Genomic DNA, 22,101 nt, shown 5'->3' with positions numbered 1-22,101 from the left:
CTTCATAACAGGAGGCAAGCTCAGTCCAAGCCCTAGAGAGCACTTGTAGGGGAAGGCAGAGTCCTTACAGCAGAGTCAGGGCTCAGTAGACAGCAGGGCAACAAGCAGGAGAGCAGCCCTTCCAACAAAGCGGTCCAGATGAGTCCTTTGGGCAGCCAGGCAGTCCCTTTAACAGAGTAAAGTTGTAGGTCCAGAAGTGTCTGATTTGGTTGGGGTCATAGCCCCAGTATATATACTCAAAAGTGCCTTTGAAATGGAGAACACTTCAAAGAGTGGTTTTGAAGTTCCCCTTTAAACACAGACCTGTCTTCCAGGAGATCTGTGGGGGTGATCAGTCCTTTGTGTGAGGTCAAGCCACTAGCCTTTGAAGTGTAAGTGGGATCCCCTCCACCCTTCCTGCCCAGGAAGACCCATTGTTATGCAGATGAATGCAGATGCAGCTAGTGTCCTATGTTTATTGCTGTCTGGGTTGAATGCACAAGGGGAGCTGTCAACCAGCACAGACCACACATGGATTGGGGACAGGCTGTAAGGACAGAGAAATACCTACCTCCAATAAGTGGCATTTCTAAAATAGTAATATAAACCACCAGTAAGTAGGATTTCTCACTACCATTCCAACCATACTAAACATGACAAGGCTACTCCTCTCAGATCAGAAATTACCCCTTAACAGTATAGAAGGACATTTCCAATGCTGGCTTTTGAGAGGAGCCGGCTTCACAGTTGTGAAAAATGACTTTGGGAGTTTTTCACTACCAGGGCATGTACAACTTATAAGTACATGTCCTTTCTTTTACTTATTTAGCACCCTGCCCTATGGGTTACCTACGACCTACCTTAGGGGTGACGTATATGTAATAAAAGGGGAATTTAAGGCTTGGAAAGTAGTTTTAAATGCTAAATAAAAGTGGCAGTGAAACTGCACACACAGGCCTTGCAATGACAGACCTGAGACATGGTTAAGGGGCTACTTAGGTGGATGGCACACTTAGTGCTGCAGGCCCACTAGTAGCATTTAATTTACAGGCCCTGGGCACACTTTCCTTGGGACTTACAAGTAAATTAAATATGCCAATTGGGTATAAGCCAACGTTACCATGTTTTAGAGAGAGATCACATTCACTTTAGCACAGGTTAGCAGTGGTAAAGTCCCTGAAGTCCTAAAGCCAACAACAATAAGGTGCCAATAAGAGGAGGAGGAAGAGAAAAAGTTTGAGGTGACCCTTCAGAGTGAGCCATTTTCCAACAACCGGTCTCCCAGTAACAAAACTGGCCCCCACCCTTACAGCCTTCAGGGGGAACCCCTATTTGGCCTTGGTGCCATCCTCTCAAATCTACTGGGTACTGTGCTTTTGTGTATGTCCTGACAGATGGCTTGGATTTTATGCTTGCATTTTGAAGACCCTGCTTTCATCAAAGCAGGTTATGTAGGATGCAAACCATTTGTCAGGCCACAAACAAACATAGCACACAGGGTGGGCTGGGTTGTAAACTATGCTGCACTGGAGGACGAAATCCTTGCCTTGATGAGCAGGCATGACACAGTCACAGCCGAGTCCATTGTAAGATTTACATTTGTTCAGTTCACAGCCAAAAGTGGTCAAGCCTGTGTGGCTCTTTGAAAACAGCGTGCCCTTTCCTTTGAAAAAGGTTTGATGTGCATTGTACAGTGGCCTGGGTTTAAATGAATGCCCAGGTGAGGCACGGAGCAACCAGCAGCCCACCAGTAGAGAGCACAAAATGCCTATGGTGAATCTTTAAACCATTGTAGAAGGGGAAGTGACCAAGATGGCGGAGGGCTAGGATGTGTTTTTCCTACCCTCCATTTCTACTTCCGCCGAACCCTGTTGTAACACCACTGGAGCCCTGATAGGCTCCCGTCAAAGAACCCTTTACCACAACTGCATTAAGAGCTACTATAGAGACTGCTTGCGGGCGCACCTCATCAGCCCGGGGCTGCGGCATCTGACCTTCCACCGAGCCCACTCACAGGGGGTCGAGTGAAACATCGAGGCAAGCTTGAGACATCCAGAAGGCCTGGAGGTAAAGAGCACAGGTGGGGGAAATGCGGGCCTGGGATCGGCTGCACACATACAGCAGCGCTGGCCTCGAGGCTCACCTTCCCGACCACAACACTGAGAAGCTGGCTGTGTGGCAAACGTGACCCTCGGGAGAGAGCATAGAGCACTACTGACCCCTGGGGCGCTGCCACTAGCAGCATTGTATACCTGCCATAGTTGGCATTGACCTGGAGGGAAGGCCTCCAAAGAGCGCTGACGCCAGGAGAGGCACAGCTGTGGCGTGAGGCGAAATCGGAGTCAAGGAGCCGGGTGTTGAGAGTTCAGCCTACGCCGGAACTGGATACTCCTCGATGGCATTCTGAGCAGGACTGTTCTTATCTGTCCCCTAGAGGCCCTGCATTCCTTAGGAAACCCTGCAGTACCCTAGGATACATCGGAGGCTGACTTGAGTCCTGCTCGGGTGCAGCCAAGAAGCCTGTATAACACACTGCTGCGGCACCGACACCGAGCTGTGCCTACCCCCTCTAGGGAGCACTTCACCGTCTGAGAGAGGTGCAGATTGCCATTGCAGTGGGCCCCAGTGCCGGCTATGTGCACAACAGGCAGCGCTCGCCCATGAGGGGTGGACCCACATGAGCTGCACTGCCCAGGAGAGCGTGGGGTCAGGCACGGGCAGTAGCCGGGGATTAGGGACTGGGCACTGTGAAACTGGCCCTCACAGAGGCTGGTGCTCTCTACATGGTGATCATGCCTGAGCCTGATTGGACGCCACTGTTGGAGTTTCAGTAGCACCCTACCGGCCACACCATGCTTGCCCCCTCCAGCAAGCCCCCTCTTCGATTACAGAATCGACTTCCTCTCACCAGTCTAGAACAACACAGACATGTGGTCACTTGAGATAGCTGAAAGGACCAACTGACGAAAACAGCCTTCGGACCTGACTAGCAAGCAACAGACCCGGAGCCCTAGGGCCCCCCACCTATTGCGTGAGGGAGGGAGAGCAGAGACTGAGTACCTCCTATAGCTGGGTAGAAATCCCCCACATACTATCCTCTGTCCTGCCACCATGCCAACGGCCCACAGCAACAAAGAGCGTTCCCTCAAAGATATACTAGTTAAGACAGCTACTCCTGTTCACCCCTTGCAGTCAATCCAAGGCACTCTGATGGAACAGGAGGGGGCGGAGGGCCCAGTCAAATGCTCCTTCCTGGAGGCACTGTTCGCGTCACTGAAGTACAATCTCCACACACTCCAATGAGAGCTGGAGCAGGACTTGAAACCGGTCCAGAAAGACCTAGCGAAGATCGGAGACAGGGTCTCCACCTTGGAAGGCAAAGCTTCCTGCAGAGATGTGGAACTAGAGCACCTCCAACAGGAGGTTAGTCACCTCAAGGAACAGCATGTGGACCTTTAAGCACACGTGGAAGCCCTCAGAAAACAGATCAAGGCGTAACAATGTATGCATCAGAGGAGCCCCAACAGCTGCGCAGGGAGACGACATCGAATCACATGACAAAGCACTCTTTTCCCAGATACTGAGCCCCACAGAAGTCAAACTAGACAGAGCACATGGAGTGAGCCTTCCTCGCCTCTCCACCTCTCGCCCAGCAGATATCCTGGTATGCATACATGATTTTCCAGTAAAGGAACAAATCATCCACAGGGCTAGGGAGCTACACCCCCTACAAATCCGAGGACACACTCTGACCCTGTATCAGTGCCTCTCTGCCATCACCCTTCAAAAATTAAGAGACTTTCACCCAGTGACATCCTACCTTAGAGAAAAAGGCACCACTTACTCCTGGGAGCACCCATTTCGAATTATCTTTCGCTGGGATGGAGAGCTCCGCCAACTGCGCTCTCTGTCCACAGCCTGTAAACTCCTGGGCATAGATAGAGATACAGCCAGGGAGAATGGATCTAGTCTGGCATCCCGCAGATGCCCCAGGTGCAATCACTGGCACAAACGCCCATCCTCTGCCAGTGATTTAAAACCAGACTCTATGGCGCAAGAGAGGAGAGCGGTACTGGAGATCCTGGTGGAAAATTCTGACTTACGAGAATTATCTTAAGTTGCAAGCCCAGGGGTCAAGAATTTTGATGGCCTGAGGGGATGCAAGTGCGGAGAGGGAGGGTGGGACATGGGGAAGAAAGGGAACTGCCAGACAACGGACACCAATCCTCTACCCTGAAGGGGAGTCGTTGGCCCAACTATGGGTCTCCTCCTGCCCTGGGACATTGTTCTTGTTGCTGTTTATGTCCTGGCAATTCCACTTTTCTGCTAACAATAAAATGTCCGGAGTGGCTATTCTCATTTCCAAATTCTTCAAGAGGCTGGTGGGGGACAAGATTGCAGAGATTAAAGGTCGCCTGTTGGTGTTCCTTATACACTCCAGAGAGCAAGCCCTGGTACTTGAAACTATGTATACCCCCAACAAGGCCCAGGAGCCTTGCATCCACAAAGCAATTGCGGAAATAATGACTACTAAGGAGAAATTGATATTGCTAGGGGGATGTCTCAGCATGGTGCTCCAAAATGATTTGGACCGCTCTGTGGCCAGACGGGGTATAGCGGGGAGTTCTCAATGGAGAGCGCTCAATGGACAACTGTGCTAGGATTGCATGATCTTTGGAGAGAGGCTCACCCTTCTTCCAGGGAATACACCTTCTATTACCACGCACATAAAACTTATGCCAGACTCTATCACTTTTCAGGTACAAGGGAACTGCAGACTCATAAACAACGTTGAGATAGAATTTCGCTCCCTGTCTGATCACTCAATATTGGTGATCAACCTCAAATACCCTCCACCCCAAACCCCCAGCCAGTGACCAAGGTACACCGTTTCTAGCATTTATGGCAGACACTTCTCGTAAGACCCAAAATAATCAAACAAGTCGGTCAGACTATCTGCTCCTTCCTACTGACCAACTACACCGCCAACCCATCAGTATCGGTTCTGTGGGATGCACTGAAGGCATTGGTCAGGGGCACCTTCATAGCGATCTCCGAAGGTGACAATAGTTTACGTAAGGAGAAAAGAGAACAGTTACAACAACAAGTCAAAGAACTCAAGTGCATATGCCAGAGCACAAGTGCTGCTAGGATGTGGCAGCAGTTAGAGGCGGCGCAGAAACAGCTTGCTCACATAGACCTTGACAGGGCTGAGTACTCCCCTCTCTGCCTCAAACACACATTCTATGTGGAGGGAAACAAGTGTGAGTGCCTCCTAGCCAACAGACTCCGAGCCCATCACCAGACAATGGGCGTTAAGAGGCTCACTCTGGAGGACGCTCCGTGGTCAGTAATGACAACCGATTGCAGCCCAGTTCAGAGACTTCTATTGTGACCTATACTCTGTACAGCCTACACCTGGAGACACTATTGAGGGATATCTCCAAGAAGCAAACATTTTACATCTGACCGTGACACAGGCAGAGGCAATAGATCAACACATCCACACAGAAGAGGTCATGGCAGCTACTGCTCGCCTGAAACTCCATAAATCCCCAGGACCGAATGGTTTCCCAAGAAGTTTTTATAAGACCTTCTGTCATGCATTGGCACCCATCTTAGCCTGGGTGTTTAATTTCATAGAGGGTCCACATATGCTAGCCCCCATCCATGAGAGACACCTCAATAGTAGTAATCCCTAAACCTAGCAAAGACCCACAGAAATGTGCATCCTACATACCAATTTCTCTCCTTAATGTTGATATCAAACTCCCAATTGGTATTCTGGCAGCCCATCTGAACCCGCTGATGCCCGGACTGATTAGCCCTGATCAGGCTGGATTCATCCCTTCAAGACAATCCGGTGACAATACCGAGCAAATTCTCCACATCATCAATAAGACCGCCAGTCCTAAGTGCCAGGTACTATTCTTGGCAGTAGACGTCGAAAAGGCGTACAATGGCCCTACCAGGCAGCCACACTTGGAGGCTTTGGCTTCGGACCCAAGTTCTGCAGCTGGGTAATAAGCAATTACTTGCATCCAAGAGCACCAGTTAGGGTGAATGGGATGACCTCAGCCCCTTCCCCTTCGGCAGAGAGACCTGACAGGGGTGTCTTTTGTCACCCTTGTTATTTGCACTCTACAAAGAACACTTCGCCCAACCAGTGCAGGACAACCTGAACATCACAGGGGTCCGCTGTGGAGGGGAGGAACACACCATCTGCCTATATGCTGATGATGTTAAAATAGCTCTCGATGATCCAGGGTCGTCGCTTCTGGCGTTCTTGAGGGAGGCAGGGCATTTTAGCACTTCAGCATGATCCAGGATACATATCCAAAAATCTCAGGCCCTGAACCTCTCGGTCTCCCCGGAAATGCTGGCACTATTTGCTGTTAGCCTTCCGATTCACTGGGACACGACCACCATTCCACATCTAGGCATCCAATTAGACCCGACAGTAGCTGATACCACCATACTAAACTACCACACTCTTCATAGGCAAATCACGCAAGACCTTGCCTAGTGGCGCTTATACCCACTTTCATAGCTCGGTCGGATAGCAACGCTCAAGATGACTGCTCTCTCTCATATTCTCTTGCTATTCCAGACTCTACCAGTGGACCCCCACCAAGCACAATCAAAGCCCTTCAACAGGCGCTGTCCCGTTTTGTGTGGATGGATAAACCCCCTCACATGCATCATGTCCAGAGCAGTCAGGCCCTTAATGAGGGAGGACTGAGAGTCCCAAATCTTAAGCTATACTTCCCAGCTGCTCAGATTCATCATCTGATTGAATGGTCGAGGGCAGAGTTTGAAAAGCCGTGGCTTTTCATGGACAGGGCGATCGCGGGCACACACCTGTGGAGGGTGCCCTTTCTAAACAAAGTGCAACAACCCTGGGGACTGTACTCCTCCCCAATTACCAAGCCACTGCGCAGAATGTGGGATGTGGTGGTGATGGCCTTAGGCTTCACCACTTTCCCCTCACGTTTGACACCCATACTTGATAACCCGGACTTCACACCTGGTCTAGACCAGAAAGCATTCTGCTGATTGCAGGATAGTGGGTGCCGTTCCATTGGCCCCCTCTATGGGGAAGGCGGTGTCCTTCCCTTTGAGAAGATGTGAGAGGACTTCATGCTGCCGGAGACAGAATGCCTCCACTATCTCTAAGTCAGGCAAGGCATCCCACCATAAATCCTGGGCTCAGAAGCCACTGAGCACATTTAAACAATGGCCCTCACAAAGCTCTCCGACAAGGGGATGACTTCAGACCTCTACCGTCTCTTACTTCGGGCCCTCTCGTCCTTGAAACCTCCAGGGCAGGTACAATGGGAACAGGAAATAGGCAAATGTAGGAGGCTGGCCTGGTTTGTAGTGGGTACCAAAGGTACTTACACCTTATACCAGGTCCAGCTATCCCTTATTAGTGAAATGTAGTCAGTGTCTAGAAGCCAGTCTAGAGGTAGCTGTAGCTGAGCAGCCAAGGCTGAACTAGGAGACATGCAAAGCTCTTGCAATACCACTGTAGTCACACAGTACTCACACACATGAAAGAAAATACTCAGTGTTACAAAAATAAAGGTACTTTATTTTTAGTGACACAATGCCAAAAATACCTTAGAGACTAAACTCCCTTAGGAGGTAAGTATCTACACTATATCTATCTATATATATATATATATATATATATATATATATATATATATATACACAGTATCTACACTAGAATCCAAAAACATAAGTATACAGTTAGAAAACAGTGCAAATAGTGAAAATCACAACAGGTTGCAATGGACCTAGGGAGAATGCAAACTATATACTAAAATAGTGGAATGCGTAAGTTGGTTTCCCGCTACGGCAAGTGTAGTGTGTAAGGGGGCGCTGGGAGTGTAAGAAAACACCAAAAGTAAGTAATAGAGCCCACCCCAGAGCCCAGGAAAACAGGAGTAAATCACAGTAAGTTTCCAGAAATACACAAGAAGTCGTGATAGAAGATTATGCAAGAACCAGAAGAGCCTGCAAGACACCAACGATCGATTCCTGGACCTGAAGACCTGTGGAAGAAGGGGACCAAGTCCAGGAAGCACTGAAGAGTCCAGGGAGAACAGCAGCCCATGCTATCACTCAATAGTGGTGATCAACCTAAACGCCCCCCCTCTCCCGACACCTGTCCTGGCGTTTATGGAAGACACTTCTCCTCAGACGCAAAATAGTCAAGCAAGTTGGCCAGACTATCTGCTACTACCTACTGACCAACAACACAGCCGACCCATCAGTATCGGTTCTATGGGATGCACTGAAGGCATTGGTCAGGGGAACTTTCATAGCAATCTCCGCAGGTGACACTAGATTAAGCCAGGAGAAAAGAGAACGGTTACAACAACAAGTCAAAGAAATAAAGTGCATTGACCAGAGCACAGGTGTTCCTTTGTTGTGGCAGCAGTTAGAGGCAGCGCCGAAACTGCTTGCTCACATAGACCTTGACAGGGCTGAGTACTCCCCTCTCGGCCTCAAGCACACCTTCTATGTGAAGGGAAACAAGTGTGGGCGCCTCCTAGCCAACAGACTCCGAGCCCATCACCAGACTCCTTGGTGGTGCAGAAGATGCCCATGCTAGATGGATAATTGCAGTCTGTTTTGCGTCGCTGGATTCCGCCAACAAGCCTTGGCACACGCAAAGCTCACAGTTAGCAAAAAATGGTGCTGACCAGGACCAGGAAGCACCTGGTGGCCTCTATCCAAGAGGGGGAGGCAGAGGGTGCTCTCAGCAACTCAGAGAGCCCTCAGAATACCAGGCAGTGCGCACAGGAGTCCCAGAGCGTGGGGATAAAGAAGGTGCAAATGGAGGCCTACACAGCACAACACAAAGAGATCCCACGCCTCTGGAAAACCACTGAGGAAGCTGTGCGTCACAGGATGGAGTGCTATGGGCCTAAGCTGTGCTGTGCACAAAGAATTTCCTGGAAGGTCGCACACAAGCTTTGGCAACTGCAAGTCACGCGGTGCACAGGGGTACTGTCTTGCATGGTGAGGCAAGCTCTTACCTTCACCAAAGTTGGACAGCTGGACCTTGGGACTGTCAGGGTCACTTTAGTCCACCACACGTGTTGCTGGATCCAAGCTCGTCGTCTGGAGAGGGGACCCACGCCACTAGTCGTCGCTGCAGAGAGGTGCCTGCTGAAGCAGGGAAGTGACTTCGCCACTCCATCCTAGGCTTCTTTGTTGCAGTTTGTAGAGTTCCTGGGGGTTCAGCTGTGGTTCCGTCAGTAGAAGATGAAGTAAAGGATGCAGAGGATTCCTGCTGGAGTCCTGCAATCGGAATCTGAAGAAACACCCAGAGGAAAGACCCTAAATAGCCCTGAAAGGTGGATTGGTCACCTAATCAGGTAAGCACCTATCAGGGGAGAGCTCTGATGTCACCTGCTGGCACTGGCCATTCAGATGCTCCCAGAATGCCCCACCACCTTGGAATCAAAGATGGCAAAACTCAGGGACACTCTGGAGGAGGGTGGTCCCTGGGGTGGTGATGGACAGGGGAGTGGTCACTCCCCTTTCCTTTATCCAGTTTCGCCGGTGTAGACTGGATTATGCAAGGAGGGCACCATCTGTGCCCTTCAAAGCATTTCCTGAGAATCTGGGATGCTACCCCTCTCATGCCTGTAACACCTATTTCCAAAGGAAGAGGGTTTAACTCCCCTCTCCCAAAGGAAATCCTTTGTTCTGCCTTCCTGGGCTTGAGCTGCTCAAGCAGCAGGAGGGCAGAAACCTGTCTGTGAGGTGGCAGTAGCTGGGGCTGCCCGGGAAACCGAAGAAGGCTGGTTTGGCAGAACATGGGGTCCCCTGTGCAGCACCCAGAGTGCATGGAATTGTGCAACCAATACTAGAATCAGTATTGGGGTACAATTCCATGATGTTAGATACCTCACATGGCCATATTTGGAGTTACCATTGTGCAGCTGGACATAGGTATTGACCTATGTCCAGTGAACGCGTAAAATGGCGCCCCCACACTCGTGAGGTCTGGGAAAATTGTCCTGGACGACGTGGGGGCACCTCTGCTAGTACAGGGGTGCCCTTACACACTGGTACTTTGCACCCCGCCTTAGGGTTGAAAGGCCTGACATATAGGTGGCTTATAAGTGACCTGCTGCAGTGAAAATGGCTGTGAAAGGGTGCATGCACCATTTCCCGCAGGCTGCAATGGCAGTCCTGCAGGAGCCTTTGGATAGGCTCCCTATAGGTGGCAAAAGTAATGCTGCAGCCATAAGGGTCCCCTGGAACTCCAATGCCCTGGGTACCTAGGTACCATATACTAGGGACTTATAAGGGAGGGCCAGTATGCCAATTTGGAGTGAAATACTGGGTTACCAGTATGTAGAGACACATTTAGAAACAGAGAGAGCATAAGAACTGGGGTCCTGGTTAGAAGGACTCCAGTGACACAGTCAAGCATACTTTCAAAAACAGTTAAACATACTGACAAGTAGGCTAAAACCTATAAGCACTGGGGCCCTGGCTAGCAGTATCCCAGTGACACAGTCAAAATACACTGACATCAGGCAGAAATTGGGGGTAACATGCCAAAATAGGGTACTTTCCTCCAGCAGGGAACTAAGCTCTAAGGATTGGGAAGACATACAATACAGAGCCAGATGTACCGCTCGCAGCATAGCGAGCACGGAAACAGCCATAAAAATCTTCACCTACTGGTATCACACATCCCACCTCCTACATAAATGCTACCCAACACATACAGCTGAATGTTGGGCATGCCCAAAGATCTCCTGTTTCTGGGAATAGGTATTACTAAATATAGACACACATCTGGGAACACAGCTACCCCGATTCCCTGCATACACAATTCTGGGCCTACGTAACCCATTTACATTCCAGCTCAAATCTCGCAAGGGACGCTGCACCAGCCTAGCCTTGAGAGCGGCACATCAGACGATTCTGGGCACTGGGTCAAAGGCACCCACCCACCTGGCCTGGCTCCACAGAATCTGGTATAATTTGGGGGGTGGAGAAACTCTCCTTAGTCTTCAAGTTGCAAGGGGACTCTTACGAAGAAATGTGGAAACTATTTGTTTCACTTCTGTCCTCTGGGAGCTCACGCATCTTAAATATCTAGGCCCAGATTTAAAAAGGCCTAGCGCCTCCTTGCACCTCATTAGCATAATTTGTTTATGCTAATGTGGCCCAAAGAAGCCAAAATCACCACGCCAGATTTACAAAGTGGCGCAATGCATGCATTGCGCCACTTTGTAACCCCTTGCACCACATTATACCTGCGCCAGGCATAATGTATGCAAGAGAGTGTTCCCCCATTAAGGGTCCGAAAAAAATGGGGCACACCATTATTACTAATAGGCCCTATGTACTGTTCAGGGTTAGCACCAACATTTTGGCGCTAACCCTGAACAGTACATCAATAGCGTCAAACATTTTGACGCTATTGCCCCCTACCGTGCGCCATGGTACATCGCACACATGGTGGCAGTAGGGGGGCGCTAAGGGGCGCAAGAAAAGTGGCAAAGCACTGGGTGCAGTGCTACTTTTCTTAAATCTGCCCCCTAAGGGTATTGCGGCTCTTGGGTGCAGTACCCCCGAGTGGGTCTCAGTCCACTTAGACCCTTAGGGGTGGATGAGAGAGGCAGGGTAAGTTTAATCATTGGATTCCTCTATTGTTTGGGTTTGCCTTCATTGTATTGATGTACCTGATCAATATGGTTATGTTTTATCATTCTTCTAATAAAAAATATTTAAACCACGCAGCTAGACAAATTATGCAAACTACAAACACCACCCCCCGAACCATTCCCCCCTTTCCATCCCACCCCCAGCTAACACAACCCCCAACTTCTTTACTACGACAATCCACTGCCGGGAACTAAAGATCACCCAGTGACACAAGCGGCCTTGCCTCAATGCACATGTTATTTGCATATACCGACTGTCAGCCTCCCCATTTACTTGGCCTCTTGGTGCTGCTGTGGCGTTGGTTGTCGTTTGCAGCCTCAGCTTCTAGGTGTCTTGTCAAATGCAAGCTGCTCAGCAGCAGGCAGCAGCATGTGGCACTGGCAGATAGAGGTGGGTGAGACAAGAAATGTAAGGAAGGGAAGGGCCGCTTGGCTTGACTATGGAGGGAGCTGGAATAGTAGGGTATATTTTGAAAACAAAGAGGGGACAGGGCACATTCGAAAGTTGCAGCAGTGTCCCAGTTCACTTCAGTATGCCTTTCTTTGCATGATTTATGAGTTGACAAATGTTTACAAAACTGCAGACCTAGCAACACCAGTTCTCCCTCTTTCTCCGACCAATGTCTCACTTTCTTGTCCTTTTCTTGTCCCTTCCCTCAGCTCTCCTTCATCCCATTCACCTCTAAGTTCTCTCTCCCAGTTTGCCTCCTTCTATCCTCTCTGTTTCTCTCTTCTCTTTATGGTCCATGTCACCACTCTCTTATCTATTCACCCTCCCTTGCCTACATACCTCCCCCCAGGGCTGGCTTTAGCGCTGGTAGCTGGTGTGACATTCTTTTTTGGCACCCCACGACCACCTCCTCGGATTCACTCACTACCACCCGCCCAAATTTATCTCTCATCTCTCCATAGCCCCCCTTTCACATACATTCATTGTTTTAAAGGCTCGCTTTACTAATCCACTCAGCTATCCATACAGCAGGTATACCACCTACGCTACTTTATGGTGAGTCAAAGCTGCCGCTAGACAAAACTCCTACCTAGCAGGAACTTTAATCCCAAGACGTATCTTGACATTTTATTTGGTTCCTAAAGGCTGGGCACACAAGGAACTTTTCAGCAGGTACTTTTAAATCGCAAGTTACATTAGTTATTGATAAACACAGCGCCCCCCTGAGGTCAGCTCCCCCCAATCCAGGTCAGCACCTGGTGCGGCCACGCTGCTCGCACTGCCCTAAAGCTGGCCCTTCCTCACCTGCCTCTCACATTACCTACTCTCCATTTTCTGCACAGCCTCGTCCAGCCAGTAAAATCACCTTCATGTGTGAGACAGGCTTGGGGGTGCAAAGGATGGAGGGGGCTGGGGGGCAGCAGCATCCCGACCCATTGGTGGCTAGTGTCTACAGACATTGTGTAACAGGCTAACGGGATAGGAAGGGGGTGGGGTGCAAGGGCTGAAGGGGCTGGGAAGCAGGAGAGTTGCAAGGGTTGGGGGCTGAAGGGGGGAGCAGGAGAGGTGCAAGGGCTGGGGAATGAAGGGTGGGGAGCAGGAGAGGTGCAAGGGCTGGGGGCTGAAAGGGTGGTGGGGAGCAGGAGAGGTGCAAGGGCTAGGGGCTGAAGGGGTGGGGAGCAGGACAGGTGCAAGGACTCAGTACTGAAGGGGTGGGGAGTATTAGAGGTGCAAGGGCTGGGGGCTGAAGGGTGGGGAGCAGGAGAGGTGCAAGGGCTTGGGGCTGAAGGGGTGGGGAGCAGGAGAGGTGCAAGGGCTGGGGACTGAAGGGTGGGGAGCAGGAGAGGTGCAAGGGCTGGGGGCTGAAGGGGTGGTGGGGAGCAGGAGAGGTGCAAGGACTGGGGGCTGACGGGGTGGTGGGGAGCAGGAGAGGTGCAAGGGCTGGGGGCTGAAGGGGTGGGAAGCAGGAGAGGTGCAAGGTCTGTGGGCAGAAGGGATGGGGAGCAGGAGAGGTGCAAGGGCTGGGGGCTGAAGGGGTGTTGGGGAGCAGGAGAGGTGCAAGGACTGGGGGCTGACGGGGTGGTGGGGAGCAAGAGAGGTGCAAGGGCTGGGGGCTCAGGGGGTGGTGGGGAGCAGGAGAGGTGCAAGGGCTGGGGCTGAAGGGGTGGGAACCAGGAGAGGTGCAAGGGCTGGGGGCTGAAGAGGTGGTGGGGAGCAGGAGAGGTGCAAGGGCTGGGGGCTGAGAGGTGGGGAGCAGGAGACGTGCAAGGGCTGGGGGCTGAAGGGGTGGTGGGGAGCAGGAGAGGTGCAAGGGCTGGGGGCTGAGGGGTGGGGAGCAGGAGACGTGCAAGGGCTGGGGGCTGAAGGGGTGGTGGGGAGCAGGAGAGGTGCAAGGGCTGGGGGCTGAAGGGGTGGGAAGCAGGAGAGGTGCAAGGGCTGGGGGCTGAAGGGGTGGTGGGGAGCAGGAGAGGTGCAAGGGCTGGGGGCTGAAGGGGTGGGAAGCAGGAGAGGTGCAAGGTCTGTGGGCAGAAGGGATGGGGAGCAGGAGAGGTGCAAGGGCTGGGGGCTGAAGGGGTGTTGGGGAGCAGGAGAGGTGCAAGGACTGGGGGCTGACGGGGTGGTGGGGAGCAAGAGAGGTGCAAGGGCTGGGGGCTCAGGGGGTGGTGGGGAGCAGGAGAGGTGCAAGGGCTGGGGGCTGAAGGGGTGGGAAGCAGCAGAGGTGCAAGGGCTGGGGGCTGAAGAGGTGGTGGGGAGCAGGAGAGGTGCAAGGGCTGGGGGCTGAGGGGTGGGGAGCAGGAGACGTGCAAGGGCTGGGGGCTGAAGGGGTGGTGGGAAGCAGGAGAGGTGCAAGGGCTGGGGGCTGGGGGCTGAGGGGTGGGGAGCAGGAGACGTGCAAGGGCTGGGGGCTGAAGGGGTGGTGGGGAGCAGGAGAGGTGTAAGGGCTGGGGGCTGAAGGGGTGGAGAGCAGGAGAGGTGCAAGGGCTGGGGGCTGAGGGGTGGGGAGCAGGAGAGGTGCAAGGGCTGGGGGCTGAGGGGGTAGGGAGCAGGAGAGGTGCAAGGTCTGTGGGCAGAAGGGATGGGGAGCAGGAGAGGTGCAAGGGCTGGGTGCTGAAGGGGTGTTGGGGAGTAGGAGAGGTGCAAGGACTGGGGGCTGAAGGGGTGGGAAGCAGGAGAGGTGCAAGGGCTGGGGGCTGAAGAGGTGGTGGGGAGCAGGAGGGGTGCAAGGGCTGGGGGCTGAGGGGTGGGGAGCAGGAGACGTGCAAGGGCTGGGGGCAGAAGGGGTGGTGGGGAGCAGGAGAGGTGCAAGGGCTGGGGGCTGAAGGGGTGGGGAGCAGGAGAGGTGCAAGGGCTGGGGGCGGAAGGGGTGGTGGGGAGCAGGAGAGGTGCAAGGGCTGGGGGCGGAAGGGATGGTGGGGAACAGGAAAGGTGCAAGGGCTGGGGGCTGAGGGGTGGGGAGCAGGAGACGTGCAAGGGCTGGGGGCTGAAGGGGTGGTGGGGAGCAGAAGAGGTGCAAGGGCTGTGGGCACAAGGGATGGGGAGCAGGAGAGGTGCAAGGGCTGAAGGGGTGGTGGGGAGCAGGAGAGGTGCAAGGGCTGCGGGCTGACGGGGTGGTGGGGAGCAGGAGAGGTGCAAGGGCTGGGGTCTGAGGGGTGAGGAGCAGGAGATGTGCAAGGGCCGGGGGCTGAAGGGGTCGTGGGGAGCAGGAGAGGTGCAAGGGCTGGGGGCTGAAGGGGTGGGGAGCAGGAGAGGTGCAAGGGCTGGGGGCTGAGGGGTGGGGAGCAGGAGAGGTGCAAGGGCTGGGGCGGAAGGGATGGTGGGGAACAGGAGAGGTACAAGGGCTGGGGCGGAAGGGGTGGTGGGGAGCAGGAGATGTGCAAGGGCGCGGGCTGAGGGGTGGGGCGCAGGAGACATGCAAGGGCTGGGGGCTGAAGGGGTGGTGGGGATCAGGAGAGGTGCAAGGGCTGGGGGCTGAAGGGGTGGGGAGCAGGAGAGGTGCAAGGGCTGGGGGCTGAAGGGGTGGGGAGCAGGAGAGGTGCAAGGGCTAGGGGCTGAGGGGTGGGGAGCAGGAGAGGTGCTAGGGCTGGGGGCTGAAGGGGTGGTGGGGAGCAGGAGAGGTGCAAGGGCTGGGGGCTGAAGTGGTGGTGGGGAGAAGGAGAGGTGCAAGGGCTGGGGATGAAGGGGTGGGGAGCAGGAGAGGTGCAAGGGCTGGGGCTGAAGGGGTGGTGGGGAGAAGGAGAGGTGCAAGGGCTGGGACGGAAGGGTGGGGAGCAGGAGAGGTGCAAGGGCTGGGGCGGAAGGGGTGGTGGGGAGCAGGAGAGGTGCCAGGGCTGGGGGCGGAAGGGATGGTGGGGAGCAGGAAAGGTGCAAGGGCTGGGGGCTGAAGGGTGGGGAGCAGGAGAGATGCAAGGGCTGGGGCGGAAGGGTGGGGAGCAGGAGAGGTGCAAGGGCTGGGGGCTGAAGGGGGGTGGGGAGCAGAAGACGTGCAGGGGCTGAGGGCTGAATGGGTGGTGGGGAGCAGGAGAGTTGCAAGGGCTGGGGGCTGAAGGGGTGGTGGGGAGCAGGAGAGGTGCAAGGGCTGGGGCGGAAGGAGTGGTGGCAAGCAGGAGAGGTACAAGGGCTGGGGGCTGAAGGGGTGGTGGGGAGAAGGAGAGGTGCAAGGGCTGGGGGCGGAAGGGTGGGGAGCAGGAGAGGTGCAAGGGCTGGGGACTGAAGGGGTGGTGGCAAGCAGGAGAGGTGCAAGGGTTGGGGGATGAAGGGGTGGCGGGGAGAAAGAGGTGCAAGGGCTGGGGGCGGAAGGGTGGGGATCAGGAGAGGTGGAAGAGCTGGGGGCTGAAGGGGTGGGGAGTAGGAGAGGTGCAAGGGCTGGGGCTGAGGGGTGGGGAGCAGGAGACGTGCAAGGGCTGGTGGCGGAAGGGGTGGTGGGGAGCATTAGAGGTGCAAGGGCTGGGGCGGAAGGGGTGGGGAGCTGGAGAGGTGCAAGGGCTGGGGGCTGAAGGGGTGGGGAGCAGGAGAGGTGCAAGGGCTGGGGGCTGAAGGGGTGGCGGGGAGAAAGAGAGGTGCAAGGGCTGGGGGCGGGAGAGTGGGGAGCAGGAGAGGTGCAAGGGCAGGGGGCTGAAGGGTGGGGAGCAGGAGAGGTGCAAGGGCTGGGGGCTGAAGAGGTGGGGAGCAGGAGAGGTGCAAGGGCTGGTGGCTGAAGGGTGGGGACCAGGAGAGGTGCAAGGGCTGGGAGCTGAGGGGTGGGGACCAGGAGAGGTGCAAAGGCTGGGGGCTGAAGGAGTGGCAGGGAGAAAGAGAGGTGCAAGGGCTGGTGCAGAAGGGTGGGGAGCAGGAGAGGTGCAAGGGCTGGGGGCTGAGGGGTGGGGAGCAGGAGACGTGCAAGGGCTGGAGGCTGAAGGGGTGGTGGGGAGCAGGAGAGGTGCAAGGGCTGGGGGCGGAAAGGGTGGTGGGGTGCAGGAGATGTGCAAGGGCTGGGGGCTGAGGGGTGGAGAGCAGGAGACGTGCAAGGGCTGGGGGCTGAAGGGTTGGGGAGCAGGAGAGGTGCAAGGGCTGGGGGCTGAAGGGGTGGGGATGCAGGAGAGGTGCAAGGGCTGGGTGCTGAGGGGTGGGGAGCAGGAGAGGTGCAAGGGCTGGGGGCTAAAGCGGTGGGGAGCAGGAGAGGTGCAAGGGCTGGGGGCTGAAGGGGTGGTGGGGAGCAGGAGAGGTGCAAGGACTGGGGGCTGAAGGGGTGGGGAGCAGAAGAGGTGCAAGGGCTGGGGGTTGAGGCCGGAAATTCAGACTGTAATCAGATATCTTGACACTCCTGTCTGCAGGGAAGCTTTGATTGTATGGAGAGATTTCGAGATAATATCTTGTCACATAATAAAAGGACCTTCCTTTTAGGTGTTCGTTTTGAAAAGATGCTTTGTTTCCTGTTTGTTTCAAAATACAAGAGCAATAAAGAAGCGCTCATCTCCAGAGCGTGTTATGATGGAATTTCAAACATATTATCAGGACAGAGCAAGCAAAGAAAGTGGTTTGAAATTTATCCTTTGTTAAGGTAACGTTTAAGGTTAAAAGAATACCCATTCTGACGTTGCAAGGACTGTAAATTGTAGGATCAGCCCGTTAAATATATCGTAAATATATGGTGACAAACGTATTTGTTTTCTGCTTCCTGAAAACCCAATAATGAATTGCCATAGCTAAACAAGAGGTGGTAAAGCCAATAGGTTTCGCCTTTGTCTTTTTTCTGTGTAACTGGTTTACAAATGTTTGAAAAATGTTATAACAATGTTTGCTTTATTAAATTAAAGATAAACATTACTATAACATTTTTCTAATATTTGTAAGCCAGTTACATAGAAAAAAAAGACAAAGGCGAAACGTATTGACATGCAGGAAAGACGTAAGACGAGGGCAGAACACAGAGGAAGGCAGAAGATGCAGAAGAGAAAAAACAGAAGGCGAGAGAAGACGAAAGAAGACAGAAGACGGAAGAAGACAGAAGATAGAAGATGAGGGAAGGCAGAAGAAGAGAGAAGACGGAAGAGGAAACAAGACAGGAGAAGATGGAAGAAGAGAGAAGGCGTGAGAAGACAGAAGACGGAAGAAGTCTGTAGATGGAAGAAGAGAGAAGACGGGAGAAGAGGGAAGACAGATGTCAGAAGAGTGCAGAGTTCAGAAAACAGCCTGCAGTAAAAAAGACAGTGAAGACGGTATACAGAAAGAAACACACATTTGCAATGCAATGAGTCTCGCATTTGCTCGAGTTAGATCTGTTGGCGTTGTAAACTCCTAACCTGACTTTTCTTGCCATGTAAATTGAAAATGAAAAGTCAAACAGTTTCACATAAGCGACCTGACGTCCACCATGAGTGTGAGTGTAAAAGAGACACACAAAAGGAAAAAGAAGTTCGCTCGCAGCCAAACATATCGGCAAAAGTGCAATTATCCATGTAACAAGGGCAATGGCCAAGGCAATAACCAAACCACCCCAAGGTGGGGCAAACGTAAAGCATTTGCCAATGATAACAAAGGATTTTTGAAGGGCAAGCTCACGAACGAGTGAACATGATGGGCGTGAGGTGGGCGTGGTTAAAAGCCCAAATAGATAACTACACTTTGGGAAAGTATGCTCAACCTAAAAAACAAGCAACAGGGCTATTCCATCTATGCATCTAGTATCTGGAACAATATCCCCATAGATGTCAGTACTGCTCTAAAACTGCTCCCATTAAGGAAAGAGTTGCAGATGCACACCTTTAAAGAGCACTGCATCACAGTGCAATAACGTTCTCCACAAACCAGGTACCAATCCGATTGTTAGTTCAATTTATGGTTGTCTTTCACCACATACATCTGCCTATGTCTATTGGCTAGGTTTGTGCAATAGAAATACTCCGTACATACATGGCCGCCAGCTGATGTCATCAGTCTCCCATCCATGCACCTATGTCGCCCTTGAAAGTACCAGTTACCCGAAAAGATCTCTATTTGGCCTGTGTGTATTAATGCACTAATTACATTTCTACCATCATCTAAGGCGTTGAAATATAATTTTGTACTCCATACTGGTAAAGTATAAACTGAAATAAAACCACATTTTCTACGTATGTGAAGGAAACGTGTTGTGAAACTCCAGCATAAGTGGCAATATCAGAATAATTCCATATGTTTTGTTTAATTCTGTTATGTGGTTCTTATATACAGAAGACACTTTTGCTACACACAGAAGCACAAACCACATAATATGTGAAGCAACATGAGAAATTTAAAAATAAACTGATTAAATACTGGCTTGAGATCTCAGTGAGAAAAGTATCAATTGCTCCTAACTCGTGCTACCCTGATCAGAGGCGTCATTCAAATGAATAACTTGCACTGAAGTGATAAGGTAACAATTGTGAACAAAACAAGCACCTTAAGAGACCAATACACGTCGAAGCAAGGTAAATGTTAAAAGAATGTAGAAACCGGCAGTGTTTGATTTGTAAATACATGAGTGTCAGTGCTGCACAGTGTCCACTTCACCTCAGGCCTCTTTAATCCACCACCATACACCCACCTCCCCTGCTATCGCACTCTTCCAGATTCCTGTTTTCTCCTTTGGAGACGGTGTTTCCGTCTTTCTCATCCTCGTCTTTCCTCTTTGTGTGTTTTTCCTTCTCTTGCTATCAGCAAATTTCTTGTGAAGAAAAACAAGTACTGGTCCCCAAAAATAAGTGCCGGTGGCCCCCACCGGCACAAATTAAGCACTGAAAACTGAAAAACAAAACATGCATCTTGACGCACAGCTACTTATCAAAACAGGCAATGCTTTGACGCTAAGATCAATTATTAGAGGTGATGTCATCAAGCCAACAGGATACTGCCTTTCATTTACTTTGGGCGAAATTCACTATAAACACTTGTGTACTGCCAGATAGTGGATTTCTGAACCAATTCAGGCACTTGAGAAAAAGCAAACCCTAAAAGTGCTTTGGACTGCACACTGGCACTGCATTTTCTTTATCCAGCCTAGATTGTTAGATTAAGAGCTGAAGGAAGAGACTTAGGCCCTCATTCTGACCTTGGCGGTCTTTTCGCAAGACCGCCGAGTTACCGCCGCGGTGAAGACCGCCGACCGCGGCGGTATGCCGCTGTGCGCATTCTGACCGCTGGGAGCGTTCCGCCGGAAAACCGCCAGCAGCCACACTGGCGGTCGGCGGGAAAGTGGAGACTGGTCAACCTCCACCGCCACGCCAGCAGAACACCGCCCACAGAATTACGACCCACATTTCTGTGTGGCGGTCTTCTGTTGGCGGTCTTCTGTTGGCGGTCACCTCCCCATGGCTCCCGTCGCCTCCCGGAGGACCAACGCACAAGGTAAGTTGACCGTCCGTGAGGGGAGGGGGTGGGGGGGTGTTGTGTGATGTGGGCGTGCATGGGGGTGTGCGTGTGAGTGTGTAGAGGGGGGGTGTGAGTGCGTGTATGCGGGCGGGGGATGCTGCTGTGTCTATGGGTAATGTGTGCTGTTCGGCAGGTGCGCATGTCTGCATGTATGTGTGCGGGTATGTGTCCCCGTTGTGTATGTGTGTGTAGGGGGTGTGTATATGTGCATGTTGGGGGTGTGTGCATGTCGGGGTGCATGTATGTGCATGTCGGGGTGGGGGTGGGGAGGGGGTTCGTACCACCTCTGGGGGGTGGCAGGGGGGTGGAGGGTGTGGGGGGAGGACTCGGGTGGGTAGTGGGGGGTGGGGGAGACCCCTATCAGAGCCAGGGAAGAAATTCCCTGGCCCCGATAGTGCTTACCGCCATGGTTCGCACGGCGGTTCCCGCCCGCAAGAAACCGCGGCGGTAGGCAGGGTCATAATACCCTTGGCGGTCTTGGGACGACCGCCGGGCCGGAGTGCGCAAACTCCAGCCCCGCGGTCATGAACGCCGTGGCGGTCGGAGTGGAGAAGTGGCGGTCGGTCGCGGCGGGGACCGCCGCGGTCAGAATGCCATTTTTAATACCGCCGGTCTGTTCGCGGTCCGACCGCCGTCTCTCCGCCGACCACCAGGGTCAGAATGAGGGCCTTAGTTGGACAGACAGAAAGGCACAAACGGAACGACAGATAAATGAGGTGCAGAAAGAAACACTGATGCACACAGTGACGTGACAAAAAGGCAAAAGGAGAGACAGATGGACTGACAGACACTGACATTAATGCACGGACATAGAAAAATGGAAATTTAAACATAAATGAACAGACAAAGAAAAATGAGTTAGAGCTATTAGCGTTGTAAACTCCTAACCCGACGTTTCTTGCCACATTGATTAGAGAAAAAAAAAAAAGAGTGCAATCATGCTGCATAAAAACCCAGCACGATCGCGCCGCGAAATAAAGAGATAAAGTATTCCAGAAACTGCACGGAAAACATCAAACCTCGTATGTTTTCAGTAGTTGGCCGGTGCGCTCGAGGAGAGCTATACACTGAAAAAAGCAGGACGTATGCATGCCTTTCACTAATGAGAGAATGCGGATTTTAAAAGGCAAGCACACAAACCAATGTAAGGGACTGACGTGATATGGGCATTGTTAGAAGCCCAAAGAGAGATTACAACACGGGACGGAGCGCTTTGTGCTCGCCTCCAAAATGAAGACAGGTGGCAATGAAGAATGAGAAGAATGCATCGAAGAAAGAAGACATCAGCGTTCGGGAAGAAAAAAGGAGCAGTAATGAAGAAAGAAGACAGAGAATAAGGCAGGAAAGAAGGAAGACATCAGCAAAGAAAGAAGACGGCGCACAAGAATTAAAAAGGAGTACCTTCCGGGTTGCAGCCAGCACGAAGGACACTGGCCAGTGTCCAATAGGAAGTGACCAGAAGGAGTACTAGGTCCACAGGCAACACGACGGCAAGATCGATGAAGAAGACGAAGATGACAACAGGAAGTGACGTGAAGAGGGCGTGCTGGCCAATCCAAAGCTGGCAAATCAGAACGACGTTGGAGTAAGCCAGTGGTA

Source organism: Pleurodeles waltl, chromosome 9 (assembly GCF_031143425.1).
Source record: "Pleurodeles waltl isolate 20211129_DDA chromosome 9, aPleWal1.hap1.20221129, whole genome shotgun sequence".
NCBI lineage: Eukaryota > Metazoa > Chordata > Amphibia > Caudata > Salamandridae > Pleurodeles > Pleurodeles waltl.
Note: the sequence above shows the minus strand (reverse complement) of the source record.